Genomic DNA, 19,707 nt, shown 5'->3' with positions numbered 1-19,707 from the left:
ATCACCAGATTCCGTTGTCCGGCCTTGAGCTGCGCGTGACACTGAAGGTATTGCGTTTAAATGGTTTCAGTCATATCTGCTAGATAGAAGTTATTCCATCCATCTAGGCCTCACTAGGTCGCGGGGTCTGTCAGGGCTACATTTGAAGCCTTGTTGTGTTTTCTGTATATCTGCTTCCCCTGGGGTCCATTTTGGGAAAACGTGAAGTTTTGCAGACGATTAGCAAATCTACGTGGCAAGAAAGAGAAGTAAGGATTCCGCGCAAGTCCTGCTGAGCTGTGAAAGAAAAGAAAAGTGTACTGTATTTGCGAAACCTCGGGGATGGCATTGATTGTGTCTCCCACAGTTGCCCTTCTGTCCAAAGTGTCGTTTTGATTATTGACCGCTCTTTTGTCAGCTCAAATGAGGCACACAGATTAGTTCATTTATGCAGACAGTGTTGTTGCAGTTGAGACTTCTGGGGAAGGTAATGGTTTACTTTCTTCCAAATGAGCGAAAGAGTCATTGACACGTGCATGACTTGCGGCTGGGATTATTGTAAGTCCTCGTACGTTATCGTAGATCACGTGCGTCTTTGTCGCGTTGCGAGCGGGAAGGGACGATGAGATCACATTACCCCAGTACCGGTTTGTTTTTATTGGCTTGTCGTCAGTTCCAGGATCCAGTGAAAGAATGCGTTCAAGGTTTGTCAAACTGTAAAGGGGCCGGCATTGTCATATGTGTTTGAGTTGTTTTTTTTGAGTTGCGGTGGCTGCGCCTGACGCGTTGCACAGTCTACGTGTCAATGTCAGAGCGTGGATATGAGAGAGTAGAGCAAAGCTCTGTGACTCTTGGAGGTAGTAGTTTGGCTGAAGTTGTATTTGCAGTAGAGCTCGACATTGTGACGTGTTTTTCTGTAAGTATATGTTAGTTGTAGTTACGGTGTCGTTATTGTTTATTGTAGCGCCGTTTGCGGCCGTGTTAGAAATTGCGCCCGGAGCTCGTACATCAGTGCAGTCAACTGCGGCGGTTGTAAATGTGCTGCGTGAAGAAGCTCTGACTTGACTTTGTGTGTTTGCCTGCGGTTGGTGTATGCCTGATATTCATCTGCGGTTGCACAGAGGTACCGGCTGTGTCGTCAAGGAGCTCAGGCTTGGATAGGTAGAGCTGAAGGTGGTTTTCTTTCATCTATTTTGACATATTGGCAAGGCGTGATAAGATCTGTAGTGTTATGTTGTGGGAGAGAGAGAGAGAGAGAGAGAGAGAGAGAGAGAGAGAATTTGGCGGTTGACAGGCAGCTGACAGATCCAGCAGCAATCGAGCTTAGGACTGTCCAGCAGCTGTAGCCAGACGCAGTGATTCCGTGAGCGTCAGCAGTTCAGTTTTGGTAGAGCGCCCCCGCTTAAAGTCAGAGCGATTTCTGTCCAACACATTGTTCTCTGTCAGGAAGTCCAAGATTCTGTAAAAGACTGCGAGTGGAGTTGTTTTTGACAGGACAGGTTGAAGCGAAAGCGGTGCGGCGCGGGGTCCAGCGGACAGGCGGGCTGACGACTCGTCCTCGGTCAGGACGAGCGGGTCAGGCACTGAGAAGCGTCGTACGACAGTTGAAAGTATACGGTTAAAGTAGGACGCAAACTTGTGTGAGCGGACACGGTGAAATGTGTTGTTTAACTTCAACCGAGTCCAGTTGCTTTTTGAACCCAGATGACTGGGGAACTTGACAGAGATGTGAGAGCGGATGTCTGGGGAAGAAGCAGACGGGTAGTGAAGAAGTTGTTCAAAAAGCGGCTTTGTCTAAGGAGCCAGATGTTACGGCGGTGCGAGTTTGGGTGAGTTTCAATAAGTAGACAGCGATTGGAATGAAGAATAGTTGTGAGAGACGTGCGGGAGGGAGTGTGACATTGGTCGCGGGTCAATTGTAAGTGCGATCCACAGCATTGGCTGCTTTGCGTGTCGGTAGGGGCGCGGATGTGTTTGGGGGTCCAAGGAAGGCAGAAGAGATTGGCAGTCAGTTGGCTGGGTGGAGTCAGTCAATGGGAGTTCTTGTGTCCAATGGTAATGATTGTTTTGCTATTGTAAGAAGTGTGTGTGTGTGTGTGTGTGTAATGTTGTCCACATGTTTGCGTTACACGCTCTGAGGTGATGTAGCGGTTTTGTCAGTGGACTTGGTGCTGCCTGTCCAAAGGACACAGTCAGTGACTGTGCTTTGAGTAGGGTGTTGTGTGTGAGGGTGCATTCTGTGGTGGCAGGTAGATGTCACAGTTAGTTGTTGGGTATTTTGGAGTTTACGTGCAAGGAGTAATGTTGAGCGTCAGCGGTGTTTGTAATGTGGAAGAAAGCACGTTTGGATTGTGAAGTCTTTATTTGAGGTTTGGATGTCAACATGGCAGGTGGTGTGTGTGAGACAGTGTGAATGAGTTGCGGCTGGAAGCGTTGAGGTGGGGGATCCGGGTCAGGGTGTAGGGTCCACACGGTCCTCACGCGCTGCCTGCGGCGGCTCCTGTAGCATACAGAGAAAGAGAGCAATGGCGCAAAAAGGGAGGCGTTTGGAGTGGCTAAGGTGGGTCCAAGTGCGTGCATTCATGCAGTGTGTAAACGGATGCGCGTGAGGTGTGCTCTCGGCTAGTGCAGCTAGTTTGCGCAGCTAATGCTGTTGGAGTGAGATGGCATAGAGGTGAAAGGAGGATTTGTGGTGTAGCGGGGTGAGCTTTGAGCAAATGCGGGTTTAGGGCAGGGCTGGCCAACCGTGCTCCCGGAGAGCTACTTTCCTGCAGGTTTGAGGTTTGTCTGCAGTCTAACACAACTGATTCCAATGATGTGCTCGTTATCAACCAAGTGAAGCGTGTCAGGGAACGGATAAGGAGCGAAACATTGGAATCAGCTGTGCTAGACTGCAGAGGAAGCTCAAACGTGCAGGAAGGTAGCTCTCCAGGAGCACGGTTGGCCAGCCCTGGTTTAGTTGTAGCAGGCGGTGGAGTGAAGAGTAAATAACAGCAGAGTGTGACTTCCAAAGTGTCAGAAGCGTGCGCTTACCCGTGTCCCGCTGCCTCCGCAGCTGACTCGCGCAGGATGACTCGCAGGTCTTTACCAACTCGGTCTTCACGCAACGAGGCTGAGCGCAGGGGCTGACGCTTCCGCTGACGCTCCAGCGGCGCGTGTGGGCTCAAATACCTGGGGACACCCAGCTGAACGCAATCGCCCGATTGCTGCCACCTGTGCTCGCTCCATTGGGGGAGGGCCTGCCCTCCATCCTGCTGCCAACACACCTGTGGGTCATTTCCAATCAACTCGCATGTTAGCTGTCACAATAAAAGACAATGGAATTACAACCCTACTGCTCTCATGTCAACCTTTACGCTAACCTTTCACACGGCATCACGAGGGCTCATCCAGGTGAGCCGTGATTGCCGTGTAGGTGCTTCCGCAAATACCACGCAACTTGTCCAAATACTTAATGACTCACACACGTCCACGTACACCAACGGGGTTCGCAAGCTGGAGCGGTTAGGGCACTGACGCAGGTTATGGACTGCTCTCCCGTCTATCCGCCTGGCACCTGAAAAAGACAAAAACACAGTTTGCAATATCAAAGCGCGTGTACATTACTGAAACCTGCTTCGCTCAACACTTTCAACGCAGCGCACCGCACCGACGTGGCTTCCAGCTTCACCAAACGCACCGTGTCAAAATGCTCACAGACAACACGAGGACAGGTGGAACGGGCTTCGACAAATACATGTCACAAAGCATCATTTACGCGCTCAACCCATTCACCGCAAACCACTTCAGTGACCGCAATAAGTCACCTCCTTACTGATGGACATTGTTTACAACCCACCGCAGACCTACCTTAATGACACACCGCCACCACCACCGCCACACATGACTGACCTGATAACAGAAACAAACAAACAAACAAAAACACACACACACACACACACGCACACACACACAGAGACAGTCCTGCCAGTAACAACAAACCTCTACCGACATTACACACTTTCAAAGGACTCTTACTAACCCGTTACCCGTGCACCTTGAGGCTTCCCTCGCCACCGCCTGGTCCGTCTTTGTAGTACCCGCAAGCAACATTTAAACACCGCCGCCGCCACGCGCATGCTAACGTACGACGTCGCTCGCCGTTTGCTTAGATCTGCCGCCAAACGGGACGGAAACAAACGCGCTACGACAGACGATCGCATCTACGGAGACGCTTGGCACTCTGATTATGAATTGACTTAGCCACAGACACTCGGGCACACTACTTGTGCAATGACTCGCATAAACAAACATGCGCTCTACCTATAAATACAATTATCTTAATCAATCGCGTACCTATCGTCTGTTACACAGGACAGGTTATTATTGTTCATATTGGACTGGTATAATTGACTATTTCTTAATGAGCGCTTATGTAGGATGTAATAGGTTACGTGTCTTCAGACTCCCGCGTTTCACCAATGACCTTTGTACAACTGTAGTAAATAACAATTGAGGGGGGGGAAAAAATGAAGACATCTCCGCGTGGAGGAGAGCTCCCGAGCGTAGTTCGTTTTAGTTTGATATTTACGCCTACAAATTGATCGGAACCTTACACCGACGAGATTCTCAGGTTAAATTAACGTTCGGGATGTCGGAAAAAACGGAAAGGAGAAGCTGGCGACCAAAAGTACCGAGGAAGGAGCGCGAGCGACGCGCGCAACGGTGGCGGCGGCGGAGCAGCTAACGTTGGCTACGTTGGTGACCGAGCTTGAGAAAGTCCGAAGCGACGTCACGGAAGAGCTGAGGGCCGCGCTTTTGCCGATTCAGACAGCGCTTGAAGCTGCTAAACGCCAGGTTGAGTCGTTTGAGACCCGTTTTACTGGGGCGGAAGACGCACTCTCGGACCGCGGTGACCGCATCACCGTGCTGGAGACATCTGTAGAGGAGCTGAAATCCACCGTGCGGGACCTTGCCAAAGAAAACAAAGGATTAAAAGATACGCTGGATGGATATGAAAACAGGCAGAGGCGTATGAACCTCGGGGTCCTCGGTGTCACCGAGGACAGCGAGCGCGGTCCGTGTCCCCTGAAATTTATGTCCCGACTTCTGGTGAAAGTGCTGAACGACGAAAGCTTTACAAATCCACCCGAGCCGGAGAGATGTCGCCGAGCCCCGACGGCCAAACCGAGCCCCGATGTACGTCCCCGACCGTTCGTCGGAGTCTGATCCGGCTCTGACTGAAGGCTGATCTTTCATCCGCAGGAGGTCGATCTCGGATAGCCTCTTCCTATTGCCGTGACGGACGATTATTATGGCAACTGAACACCGTAAGAGCCTTACTCTTTGAACTGACTTCCCTTACATATAAGGTATAGCGTTTGTATAACATTGGCTGCTCTTAGTTTATGACGTTTTATTTATTTATGTTCTCTTCTATTTATATGGACGATACGACACAAGCGCCTCGTTCTCAGAACTGATTTAAGAGAAATTCATTTAGTGGGAGCCTTTCTGCCAATGTCTTTTTATTTTATTTGGGTGTTATTTGATTTCCCATCCTGAAAAGGCACCCTAATGCGCAACGTTATTCCGGTTGAATATGTTATTGGCCACTCAACTTTTCTTCTCGTTATATTATACTCCGTGGCTCGTTGGGTATTTTTGGTTGAATTGCTATATTTTCTTTCTTTCTTAAGCTGACCCGTTATTTTTCGTGACGACTTCAGACAGTCGGTGGTTACCCTCTGGTCAGCGGTCGTCGCTACGTCGCTGCGTCTCCGTATTGATTTGACTGAATAACTGACATGTGAGGAGACGGGGACAAAATGAATCTGATATTGGTACGACTAAAGACTTGAGAGAAGATACTCTTTACTTTCATTCCGTTACTATTACGTAATTTTACTCTCCTTCTTTTCTCTCTCTTTTGGTGTATATTGATACTGATCTTGGTGTTTTATGTTGAGAATGAACGCTCGGGAGCTCTACCGGGTAGGGTAGATCACTCAGGGATGTTATATTCATCGTGTCGTAGCGGGATTACGTCTCACTCTGATTAGAGGTTACCTGGATGGCTAACTACACTATACTATCCCTCAATGTTAGAGGGTTAAACTCACCGTTTCAGCGCTCAAAAGTCTTAGAATTATCGAGAAGGAAAAATGTTAATGTGGCTCTCCCGTCTGAGACTCATTTAGAACCGACTAATGTCCGTCGTGTGCAGAACAAACACTACGGAACGGTAGCATCCTCGGAGGATGGATCCGAGACCGAGGGGGTTACGATTCTAATGAAACGTAAACTAAATCTGGCAATTGAGAAAATGAGTTCCGATAATTCAGGGAGATTGGCTTATTGTGGGGTTTCTATCCAAGGGACAAAAATAGCCTTTGCGAGTATATATGCGCCCACAATCTTTGATCCGTCTTATTTTCCTTGGTTAACTAAAGAGTTACTGTGTCTCTCTAACGACTCGCTTATTGTAGGATCAGACGTGAATACGTTTTTCCGTCGTAGTCCGGATAGATCTAATCCATCCGTTACGCATTTACAGGCTTTATCCTCTGACGCTTTAAAGAACTTTGCCGAGGACATTAATTTGGTCGATATCTGGAGGGTTCGGAATCCTACGGCCGGAGATTACGCGTACTTTTCCCCGTATCGTAAAATGTTCTCGAGAATAGACTGTATCCTAGCCGCACCGAACCCGATTCCGGCTGCAGATGGGGTTGTGTTCCTACCTCGTAATATCTCGGATCGTAATGCGATAATGACCTCATTTCATTTGGATTCCCTACAAGGTACTCCGTCCAGGTGGAGGTTCAATACAACCCTTCTCAGAAACGGAAAATACCTCGCACGAGTTAAAACCGGATTGGAACAACTTATTAATATTAACAAGGATTCGGTCTCGGATAACGCAATTGTATGGTCAGCGATCGAAGGCTTTCTACGTCACAATGCCATTGGTTTCTCGTCTTATCTTAAACAATGTAGTCTGCAAAAGATTTCTCAGTCGGAACGGGCTTGCGATGATTTAGAGAGAGAGCTTAAGGACGACTATAGTAATGAGGTGGAAACAAAGCTTCAATCGGCGAGGGCAGAATTGGATGATATACTTAGACAGCGGGTTGAATTTATGATGCGCGTCACCAAACGTAGACATTACACCGATAGCGGTAAACCGAGCCGTCTCCTTGCGCTTGCGTTGAAACGGCAAGAAAACCGATTCAACATTCCGTCTATAAACTGTCCGGCGAAGGGTCTGGTCACTAAAACGGCCGACATTAATGATACATTCAAGTCATTTTTTCAGAATCTATACTCCTCAGAGGACAGACTTTCACAGGAATTATTCGACTCATTCTTTGACAATCTCAATCTACCCGCGCTTTCTGACAATGAATCTAGAGAACTGGATGCCCCGATAACTTTAGATGAACTACGCACAGCGGTTAAATTAACCGACGGGGGGCGCTCCCCGGGAATTGATGGGATCCCTGCTGAGCTATATTTACAACTATGGAATATTGTAGGGCCCGTTTGGTTAGACGCTATTAATTCCGCTATAAGAAAGGGTTATTTCCACAAAGATCTTAACACGGCACTTATTTCAGTGCTTCGTAAACCTGGCAAGGATCCCCAGAATTGTTCAAGTTACCGTCCTATATCGCTAATTGACGCAGACATCGAAATTGACTCCAAAGTTATTGCTGTGCGTCTGGACAAAGTCGTCGGGAAGTTAATCAATCCGGACCAAACCGGTTTCCTTAAAGGGCGATTGGCGTCAGACGATGTCCGCCGGCTTTTGCGCGTCATCGCTGATACCGAAAAGACAGGCTCGCCGGGTGGACTCCTATTTCTCGATGCGGAAAAAGCATTTGATCGCCTGGAATGGGGATATTTGTGGAAAGTCCTAGAAAAATTTAAATTCGGTCCAAATTTTATTAAAATGATACAGGTTTTGTATTCTAATCCCTCCGCTAGGGTTGTCGCAGCTGGGCAACTTTCCCATCTTTTCAGTATAGGTCGCGGTTCTAGACGGGGGTGCCCAGCATCTCCCTCCATTTTCCTACTACTGTTGAACACAGATCTGAAGAAATTGAACATCCGATCACGCGTACCGGTCGCGCAAAAGGCGCTATATTTAGGTATACAAGTTAGTCCTTGTGTCCAGGCAATAGCGAGAAATAATTACTCGTCCATTTTGAAGAAAGTGGAGGATGACCTCGAGAGATGGGCAGCACTCCCTTCGTCAATGCCCGCCCGTGTAGCTACAATCAAAATGAATGTGCTTCCACGCATAAACTTTGTAAGTTCTATGCTCCCTTTACCAAACCCGGCGGGGTATTGGCGGAAACTGGACTCAAAGCTTAAAAAGGTTATTTGGAATGGAAAGAAATCTCGCGTCAAATGGTCAACATTACAACGGGACAAACCCCAGGGCGGGTGGGCTTGCCCAAACTTCAAGTTATATCATTGGGCGTTTGTGCTGCGTTCTTTGAAACACTGGTTTGATGCAAAAGTGGCTTCACCCTGGAAGACGCTACAACAGGAGCTGGTTCATCCCTCAAGACTTCAAGATGTAGCTTTCTCTGGACTCAAACATAGAAAGTGTTATTCTCAATTTGGACCAATAGTATCATACATAATACAAACTATGGTGAGTGTGGAGAAATATATGGGTTTTAAATCAAAATGGCACAAACGCTCCCCTATTTGGCATAACGTCAATTTATTGACAGGTGGCGAAACATTCATTTCACAATCGTGGGCTCAACATGGCATTTTGGACATTGGGGGATATCTCGGGCCAAAACTCTCTCTCATTTTGGATTTCCCGGATCTAATGTCCCATTTCGGTATCCCGAGAAGCTCACGGTTCCTCTATTTTAGAATAAGGTCAGCGCTTAGTTCACTCGAGGTTCCTTGGGGGGCTGAATTGAGGACTCGCCCTTTAAATATCATTGATGGAGAGTGCTCCCCGAAAGAAAACAGTCTCCTATATTTATAATAATCTCACGTCGCACACCCCTACGGAATCATCTGAATGCAGATCACGGGAGGCAGATATAAATCTAGGAACGGAGACCATTGATTGGGATGCTGTGTGGGAAAATGTCTTTCGGTCATCTAAAAACCCAAATCACCAGCTAATCCACTACAAAATTTGTCACAGGACCTACTTCACACCACGTAAAAGACATTTGATGGGTTTAGCTCCCAATCCGGACTGCACATTTTGTAATCAGGGCGTTTTGGGTACACTGATGCATGTCCTGTGGGAGTGTCCAGATGTACAAAGGTTCTGGGTTGAAGTTGTGGATCAGGTGTCTGATCTGATAGGGGAGAAACTTCCACTGGAACCGGCACTTCTTCTCTTAAATGATGACTCCAGGTTCAAGATTGCTGAGGCAGAACGTAAACTCTGGTTGGCTGGCATGACTGCGGCAAAAAAAATTATAGTTTTAAGGTGGCTTCCACCACACCAGTTACCAATAAAACATTGGCTACGAGCTCTCCTCGAGGTGATCTACCTGGAGTGGTCATCAGCAATTGAGGGGGGGGAAAAATTAAGACATCTCCGCGAGATCTGTCGTCTGCGCCTCGCCGCGCGTGGACCGGCCACGTGAGCCGGCTGCGGGTGCAGTAGCTGGGGAATTCCAGCTTTTGCGCAGACGCCTATGTAAAGGACATCGGGACTCGCTCTTCGCTCCGTTCTCCCCTAGGCGTGCCTTCCCGTCCTGCAGACATTTTTCATCGGCACAAAGAAAAACAGCAAATAGCGCACAAAAATTTCAAATTCAATCTTGTCCATTTCTGACTTACACTTCTGGCATAACTTAGACTTGATGACTGTTGGGCCTGCGATATATGGATGCTTGTAAGCTCCTGGCGACGTATACGCCTTTTGAGGGTTTGCGTGGTATCCTTTCGCAGACAAACCTAAACGGAACTTGAGTATTCGTGAATAATCGATGCCCGCCAGAAACAAAACATTTAGCTGATAGATAAAGAAAATGTCATTTAAGGTTTCCCAAATGACATGACAATTGTCCAACTTATACATTTCCAGCCTCATTTAAAGGCATCTGAAAACAGAACCAGACCGCTTCTGACCAATGACAGGTTTTCACTTTTGTTTTTTCATTTCATTTACTGTCATTTATAACTGAGTCGACAAATAAAAGGCAATGTAAAACGAGCCCTCTGTGGGAGTTTTCGTTTCAGAGTGCGTAATATTCAATCAAAAGTGACCAATGTTTTCTTCGAGGAGGACTCCGCTACGTCCCTCGGCTCAACAGATCCGCACTACGGCGACACTACTGATTTAGAGCCGCGCGTACGCACGCCGCGCGCGGGGCAGAGTGCGCCTTCGGAAGGCCCCTTCCCGAGCAATGGTACGCATCTTTGCCTCGTGAAAACATTCTACACGTTAGGAATTCAATCGCACGGGGGTCCGACTAATAGGGCTCTCAGACAGAGGAAGCTCAAATCGCAAGGCCGGTGTTTAAAGACAAATAAGGGGGGGCCCCTTATCCTCAGCCCCCCTCCCCTTCCCGCGTCTCTCCCTTTTGCTTTGTAGCCTCAAGTCGGGGACGAGGCCTTAGGGTGGGAGATGGGACGTGTAGGACTTTCACGGTAGTGACCGGACAAAGGGACAGAGAAACTAGCCCTATTTTTTCCCTGACGGCTAAGGGTCCGCTAACGTAGTCCCCCTGCAGAGATCCGTGAGCGCTACGGCCGCAGATTGAGGATTTTCCGTCGGCGACGACGGTTCATTAGTTTCTTGTGATGCTTCTGAGGGCGTCCCGCTTTTAGAAGGAGAAGACAAAAACAGGATCAACTTTTTTCTTTACACGCCCCCCCCCCCCCCCCTTATTATTAAACGCGCTTCGTGACGCCCGACGCGGGGCGTGACAAAGAATTAGGCCCTAACCGTTACAACGTACAAAAAATTCTCATGTCAAGTGGGTGACTGAACTTTCCCTGTTAAAGTACAAAGACCCGCCTTGTGTTTAAAAAGTGTCTATTGCTTAACCGGCAACGTCGAGCTGAGGTGATATGTTGAAAATCTGCCACCGAGTGTAATCTACAAACAAAAACATACAAAAATCGCCCGCACAATCGGCCAGTATAGGACATAACGATTCTACAGCTTCCCGCTCTACCTAAATTAGGAATCTGGTACCTTAAGGTCGAGGATATCGACCTCCTGTCAAAAATCGGCCAACCCTTTCGCGGGAAAGGGACCTGTCCGTTTACATTTGGAGGGACGCGGGCCGCAAGTGTTAAAAAAATAGACCGCTTAGGTAGAAAACCGCTTAAACTAACAGTGCTTCGTGGGAAGGCGTTTAGGTGAATTTAGTGGAGAATTACACTTATTGCTGCGCATTAGGTTTAAAGGGTACCTAACTTAAGGAGAAATAAGACTGGCGAGTGGCGTACTTATTTCACAATACGAAAAGTATAGCGCGCTCCCCCGTCGACGCCGCTTGTATCCCGTAGAGTAACCTGGATCGCGGTGACGGTCGACTTGAACTGATCGTACGGCGTTAGAAAGACCTAGGGGGGGTTCCGGTGACGTCGTCGCAGCGAATGGCAGCCTAAACTAACGTCTCCCTCTGTAAAACTGTTATTTCGCCCCGTCAAAGTGTCAAATGACTTAATTTTCGTCTAAACTAAAAATAGTTAACGGGGCGAAGATGGGAAAAAAGGATGCGCAAAAGAAAAACGCTGCTGCAGAGCCTGGAAACGATGAAAATGCAAAGGACAGCTCTCCTGCACAGGTAGATGGAGAGTTAGCTAACTCTGAACCTCACGCGGCTAGCTTGGCTAAAGTTTTGGAGGAGATACGGGACTTTCGCAAAGACAATAAACAGCAACTGAACGAAATCAAATCTGAGCTCACAAACGTCAGCCTTCAAATAACAGAGGCGGAGATGCGAATTGAAAATGTAGAAGACCGCGTTCAAAACGGCAAACTTGTGGTTAGCAAGATGCTAAGAGTGATGAATCAACAAGAGATTAAACTGCTCGACCAAGAAGGAAGATCTCGACGGGAGAATTTAAGGATATACAATGTTCCCGAGGGAGCGGAGGGGTCATCTGCGGTGGAATTTGTGGACAAGTTACTACGAGAGACTCTAGGAATCCCCCCCGCTACGGAACTCGGCATCGAAAGGGCTCGCCGGGCGCTCGCGCAGAGACCCGTCAAAGAAGACGAAAGTAAGCCGCGATCGATCGTAATTAAGTTTCTCCGCTACGCGACTAAAGAGGAGATTTTGCGCAAGGCCTGGGGGAAAAAGAAAGTGCTTTTGAATGGGAAACAGATATATTTCGATCAGGATTATCCTCCAGTAATTTTGCAAAAGCGCAAACAATACTCTGAGGCGAAGCGAGTATTAAAGCAGAAAAACATTCGCTTCCAGACCCCGTTTCCTGCCAAACTGCGAGTGTTCTATGAAGACGGGACAAAGTTATATCAGTCAGCGGGGGAAGCGACTAAAGACATGAGGGACAGAGGTCTGTCCGTCACCGCCATCACACCGAGGGAGAGCCTGGCTGAACAGCTGTCCCGCGCTGCGTGGGAAACGGTGGGTGGATTGAAACAGCGAGGCACGGGAGAGGAGAGAGAGAAGGATATCGGGGAGACGCTGCGTGCCTTCAGGAGAGAAGCCTCATCCCTTGCAGGAGAGAACCCATAAGATCTGACTATCTCTGAAGCTGAACAGACTTTGATAGAGACAATGTCTTATACAACCTTCTAAAAATGCACGGGTAAAGGTAAACTGCACCTTTTTTCTATTTTATTTTCTTCAATTATCCTATTTCCCAATTAAAATAAGAATATACACGTGGGAGAATTACTCAATAATCTGTAAGTATATGGAAAGAGACCTTTTTTGTTTTTTTGGATGCTGCAGTGGGGGCCCTCAACACATCGGTAGAAGAGGCTTTCCCCCACAGCTAGACGTTTCCTCTCGCTTTGTTTAGGGTCTCCTGCGAGAGACCCCAGCCTTGGAACTGCACCGGTTTTTTTTGTTGCTATGGATATTGGTTCCTTTTTTCTGGTTTGTTCAGGGAGTAAATCTGTTGAATGCAATTTTGTTAATATCAGTGCTACACAAATATAACTATTACATATGGCTTGCGGCAAAGTGAAATTCATGTCATATAATGTCAATGGGCTATTAAATCCAATCAAACGCAGTACAATTCTATCTTCGCTAAAGAAAGAACAAGCCCATATTGTGTATCTACAAGAAACTCATCTAGACGATAATGAACACAGAAAACTGAAGAGAATGGGCTTCACTAATTTGTATTTTTCATCATACAAATCCGGACACAGAAGAGGAGTTGCCGTTCTCGTCTCTAGCAGGCTAAACTTTGAAAAGGTATCTGAAATAGGAGATAGAGAGGGTAGATTCATTTTAGTAAGAGGGAGGATAGATGGTAAATCCATTACTCTATTAAACCTTTATGCACCCCCGGGAAGTGATGTTAGCTTCCTCCAGAAAATTACAAATATTATGGTAACAGAAACAGAGGGCCCTTTGATCTGTGGGGGAGACCTAAATATACACCTTCAACCCGAGTTAGATTGTTCTAATAGAAAAACTCCTGAGAAAAAGTCTCTATATAAGAAGATGAATGTTATCTTTGACGATATTGGTCTAATAGATATATGGAGACACATTTTTCCTAACAGAAGAGATTACACACATTACTCTGCCCCACACTCCCTATACACTAGAATAGACTATTTTTTAATATTTGGGAGAGATAAGGACGTAATAAAGGACTGCAGAATCGGGACAATAGACTTAAGTGACCACGCGCCTATATATTTATCTATCTGTTGACCTTGACCTACAACCAAAAAACACTACATGGAAATGAAATTCAAGTCTACTCAGTGATTCTCACTTTAGAGAACAAATTAAAAAAGAAATCAGCCTCTACCTAGAATTCAATGACAATGGCGAGATCTCGCCTCCCACCTTGTGGGACGCCTTTAAAGCTGTATTAAGAGGGAAGATTATATCATTGTCTTCTTATAAGACAAAAATAAGAAACAAAAAAAGTGAAGAATTGCAGATCAAACTAAGTGAACTAGAAAAACAGCACAAACTGAGCCCGGAGCAAAATATATTAGAGGAGATTAAAAGCATTAGGAATGAAATGAACGACTTAGCGGCACAGGAGATAAGAAAAAAACTCATGTTTTTCAAACAGAGACGCTATGAAAGTGGATCGAAATCAATGAAAATATTAGCCTGGAAATTGAAAAAAAAACTGGCAGAAAACACTATTTATAAAATTAGGGATTCGAGAACAAAAGTGATAAAAAATAACTTCAATGAGATTCAGGAATCCTTTGAAGGGTTTTACAAAACATTATACTCTAAAGTTCCGGGGGGAAGTATAGGACAAATTGATGCTTTTTTAAATTCTTTGGAGTTACCTACACTGAATGAGGAACAAAATGGAATAATGACTGCAGAAATAACTGAAGAGGAATTAAAAATTGCCATCAGCAGGCTTAAACCTAATACATCGCCAGGATCAGACGGCTATACAGCCGAGTGGTACGAGGAATTTAAAAGTGAATTGATACCTATCTTACTACCGACAGTGAACTGGGCTTTAAAAAGGGCGCAAACGCCGCCCAGCTGGAAAGAGGCGATAATATCAGCTATACCAAAAGAAGGTAAGGACAAACTAGAATGTGGATCATATCGACCGATTTCTGTTCTTCATGTGGATTACAGATTATTTACCGACCAGACAGGTTTTCTACAACGACGCCAAACACAGGATAATATAAGAAAGACCTTACATATTATAGACCACATACAAAAAAATAAGATTAAGGCCACAATAATTAGTATAGATGCTGAAAAAGCATTTGATTCAGTTAACTGGGATTTTCTTTATAGAGTTTTACATAGGTTCGGTTTTCACCGCACAATTTTTAAAAGTATTCAGTCGCTGTATGATAATCCTACTGCTAGAGTTAAGGTCGATGGATATTTATCAAAAAGCTTCACTCTAGAAAGAGGCTCCAGACAAGGTTGTGCGTGGTCACCTTTACTTTTTGCGCTATACCTAGAACCGTTAGCTCAATACATTAGACAGGAGAAAGATATTAAAGGAATCTCTGTCAAGGACACAGAATATAAACTAGCCTGCTATGCAGATGGTATTTTAGTATATTTAGAGCAACCGACAATCTCTTTACCCAAACTGATGGAATCGCTTAAACAATTTGGTCAATTATCGGGATACGAGGTTAACATAGGCAAAACGCAATTACTTTCATACAATTACATCCCACCAGAAGAAATAAAAAATAAATATCCACTAGTATGGCAAACAACGTCCATCAAGTATTTGGGCATAACCGTACCAAAGGACCTCACTAAACTATCAGCAAAGAAAAAGGAGGATGGGGTCTACCTTCTCTTCGAGATGACTATTTTGCAGCACAGACCAGGGCAATTGTATGCTGGTGTAACCCATCATATAATGCCCAATGGAAAATTATGGAAGAAAAAACGAGCCCTATTCCCATACGAGCAATTTTAGCTGACAACAACCTACAGAACTACATAAATATTATTGATAACCCGTGGCTTAAAAGTACTCTTAAAATATGGAAAATGATTATAAAAGAATATAAAATAAAAGGTGACATGGTAGCTCTGAAATGGTGTGCCTACGATTCAGACTTGGCTCCTAATAAATTAGACTCTAGATTTAAGGATTGGACACAAAAAGGAATAACGGCGCTGTTCAAGGTAATGAAAGGAAGAGCAATGCTCAGTTTTGAAACACTTAAAGAGAAACGCCTCCTGGAAAAACAAGATTTTTATCGATATTTGCAGATGCGTCATTATGTCACTATGGAAATGAAAAATGTGACAGAAGCAAATATAAGTTTTATAAAAGTGTTTAGAAAAGCATACAATTCAGATAACAAGGGTAAAATGATCTCACGTATATATAAGAGTTTGTTAGATCTTAAAACACACTCTACTACATACATTAAAAAAAAATGGGAGAAGGAAGGGGGGATTAAAATATCTGAGGAAGAATGGACAACAATGTGGGAATACAACTGGAAGTGTACCGGTTCGCAAATACGGAGGGAATATAGTTGGAAAAGCCTGATAAGATATTTTATAACACCTTCACAGAAATCCCACTATGATGGAAATATCCCCACATGTTGGAGGAACTGTGGTAATCAAAAAGCAAACCACTACCATGTTCTGTGGGATTGCCCTATTATTAAAGAATATTGGAGAGGGATACGCAACGCCTTGCGAGATATTTTTGAACATGTTATGCCTCTGGAGATAAAGATGTTATATTTTGGGATTATACCTCAGAATTGGTCAAAAGGAGACAAATATTTCATGAACATTTTGCTGGTTGCGGCTAAAAAGACATTAACTAAGAAATGGTTGTCACGGGAGAGCCCAACTCTAAACGGATGGATGGACATTACAATGAACATTTACAGTATGGAAAGGACTACGGCTTTTATGAATCAAAAGTTGGAGCGATTCACTGCACACTGGAAAAGATGGGTTAATTTTGTAACTTCCCATAAGCCTGATTTTATTTTCACTGCTTATTAGTTATATTGTAAAGAAATGATTACTCCCTAACTGTACATACTTTTCTATTAGTTTTGTATGTTGTGTCATTTTGTCGGTACGTGTACCTCTGGAACAATGGTTTTGAGACTCGTGATGAGAATATAGGGAGGATGAGTACACTCGATGTCAAATATATACAATGGAGATGTTTGATGCAAAATGTCAATAAAATATAGATTAAAAAAAAAAAAAAAGAAAGAAAGACCTAGGGACTGAAGAGACGAAAAAAAGGCAAAAACCCTTCCTACTACCGCCCTACAGAAATGGGGTGCCACGCAGACTGAATTCGGCTCAGAAACTGGCCGTCATCTCGGAAAGGACGCGTCTCCGAATGCGCCTCCTTATCCGGAGGTTCGTACTTTATATCCGGATCCTAGAGCGTACCGTGATATGGGAAGTTATTTAGGACATTTTAACAAAAATTGGGAATTGTCAGCGTATGCGACAGTGACAGATGTTGGACCTCGCTTTCCCCCTGGTTTGGAGGACAGACGAGAGCAAATGATTGAAAACAAACATAACTTTGTTCGCAGATGACAGCTTTCGAGGGAAATATAAAAACGCAGTCTGGCCGTTTATATTAAAAGACGAAACGGGCGAGATAATCGCTAAAACATCAGGAACGTGAAAAGGAATCGCACAGACGGCACAAGTAACAGCTATTTTAGAGGGTCTCCTCGCTGCTAAAAGGACAAACATTTGGGGACTTGCGATTATTGCTATAAGGCAGGTATCCAGGAATTGGACTATTGCAAACAGAGACAATTCACTAATGTGAAAGGCAAACCCCTAGCACACGCGCATTTGTGGGGGTCAATTTCAGAAATAACCAGATCCGTGTAAATAGAATGGATTCCTGTCAATAGTCGCACTGATGTAAGAGACTTCGATCGTGGTGGAAATAGAGAAGTAGATGGTATGGCCCGAGCCGGGCCTAAAATGGTCTTTTCCTGAGATTTCGGGAAAGAATGCGCTCGCTGAGGAGCCGCTTGACCGAGCCTATCGAGTTGTCACCGAGGTGCGCAAAGGTTTAACGCATGTGGGACTTGACAAAATCAATAGGTTTTTCAAGCAGAACCTAGTCCGCATACCTAATCTTAGAATGCACGCGACGCGAGTGACGTCGAGGTGTCGACAATGTGCCGTGGTTGATGGGTTCGGGAAAGCCTCGCCAGAACAGCTCCAAATTCTGTGTAAGGACTCAGGAAGGCACTTCGGTGCAGATATTGCGGGCCCTTTTACACACGGAACAAAGCAAGGAAACAGATATTTCTTCGTAATAACTGATAATGGCTCTAGCTATAAGCATGTGTACCCGTTGAGAGCTGCGACAGGTAGAATAGTGGCTGTGCGCATGGGGGATCACATTTGCTAAATGCCCCAAACAAAATCGATGCGCGCGAACAACGGTACCCGTTTTAAAAACAAATGGGTGGATGCGGTGCTGACCGAATCGCAATCGCATTCTGTACAACAAGTTTGGTCCGTATCTTATGCTCACCGTACAAACGGTGTAGCTGAGAGAGCGGTCAGAGCTGCAAAGTAGTAGATCTTTAAGAATGCGCCCGCAGATTGGGACGAGCCGTTACAATTGACTCGACTCCGTTTATTCCTGAAAGAACCGCAATTGAGAGATCCAATTCTTAAGATCCCATTGATCCTGTCCCTGCTTTTTCTCCAGGTGACAAAGGTTGGGTGACGAGATGCAAAATTAGTCCTGAAGAAGGACATTTCGAGATCAAACTCCGAGGACAACGCGTGGTTCTTTTTCAGGAAGGTAACGTAGTTCGCTTAGAGAAATTTGAACCAACTCTTCCTAAACAAATTAGGAAAATAAAATAACATGGCGTCTCCTTACCCTATCGCGCCTGACCCAGAAGTTGACTCCCGTGACCTCTTTATCTACACTTCACGAGCCGTGTGGATCCCGAGCTGCTCGGGGGACAAAATTTGGCTCCGAGACAGCCTTACAAACCTACAACTGCCACTTAGTGGTACAATTCCGGCAACATGGGAAATGACAAACAGGTTGGAATGGCACAATTTCCCACATCTCAGCAGAGGGATTGTATACAGAATCCTCCTAGGGAGGGCCTTCCCTCTTGTCGGATCATTTTTGGTGACACCTTTTTTGGGATGTACTCCCTCGGGATGACAATTGGTCGCTGTAATCATCCTGTGGGATTTAGAGGCGACTGCTCTTGTTCGGCTTCTACTGAGGGAGTGCTTCCATGTGCAGACACTCTGGCTTGTGTCTGTTAAGGGGGCAGAAAGATCTTCACCCGTTTGATTCTGACAGATTGGACTTCAGAAAGGACCTAGGTAAAGATAAAAACTGGGGGATGTATACATCCACCCCTGATTTGAGACCAAACTTATCTCCATTACAGGACATGATTAGGATCCACTTTCCTATCTTGGGATCTACACCACCAACCCTCTCTGTTGGTAGAAAAGGTGAGTTAAGAGTCGCTTTGTATCCAGATGCCTCGCGTGATTCATTGTTCCCGCTCGTGGACACTAGAAAGCCTTATGAGGGGACGTTTGTAGAACCCAATCTCTAGACAGCTGATAGAGGTGAAAGAGGAAGAGACTGTAGAGAACAAGTGGTGGAGAAGGTGGTGCGAAATTAAACAACATGTTGCATAATAAATAATAAGTATCGTAGCCGGTCCTCATGTGGTTGATCTCATCCTCCTCGTCTCTGACTCTACGGGGTCGAGAGAGAGAGAGAAAGGATCGGGATGGACGAGGATATGGGACAACCGGAGATTGAGCCGCAAAGGCCGGATGAGCCCGCTATAAAACAGAGAACTTTAATAACTACAAGGTCTACAAGTCAAGTATTTTATGTTGTACATATGTCATTATTTTGCCTTTAGCTGCAATTATAACCTCAATGGCTTATGCAGAGACCACTACATATTCACTGAGGAGGTGGACTGTGTGGCAGGTAGAATTGGAAACAAAACTAGCCTCACAGCTCCGTGAGATTTGTAATGTACATAACATACCTTGCGCAAACGCCTTGGTAGACTGCAAAGACCGGACAGGATGCTTAGAGACAAACGTG

This window comes from Semicossyphus pulcher, unplaced genomic scaffold, assembly GCF_022749685.1.
Source record: "Semicossyphus pulcher isolate SPU_LCO1_2020_fin unplaced genomic scaffold, fSemPul1.0.p SCAF_24, whole genome shotgun sequence".
In the NCBI taxonomy this organism is placed as follows: Eukaryota; Metazoa; Chordata; class Actinopteri; order Labriformes; family Labridae; genus Semicossyphus; species Semicossyphus pulcher.
Note: the sequence above shows the minus strand (reverse complement) of the source record.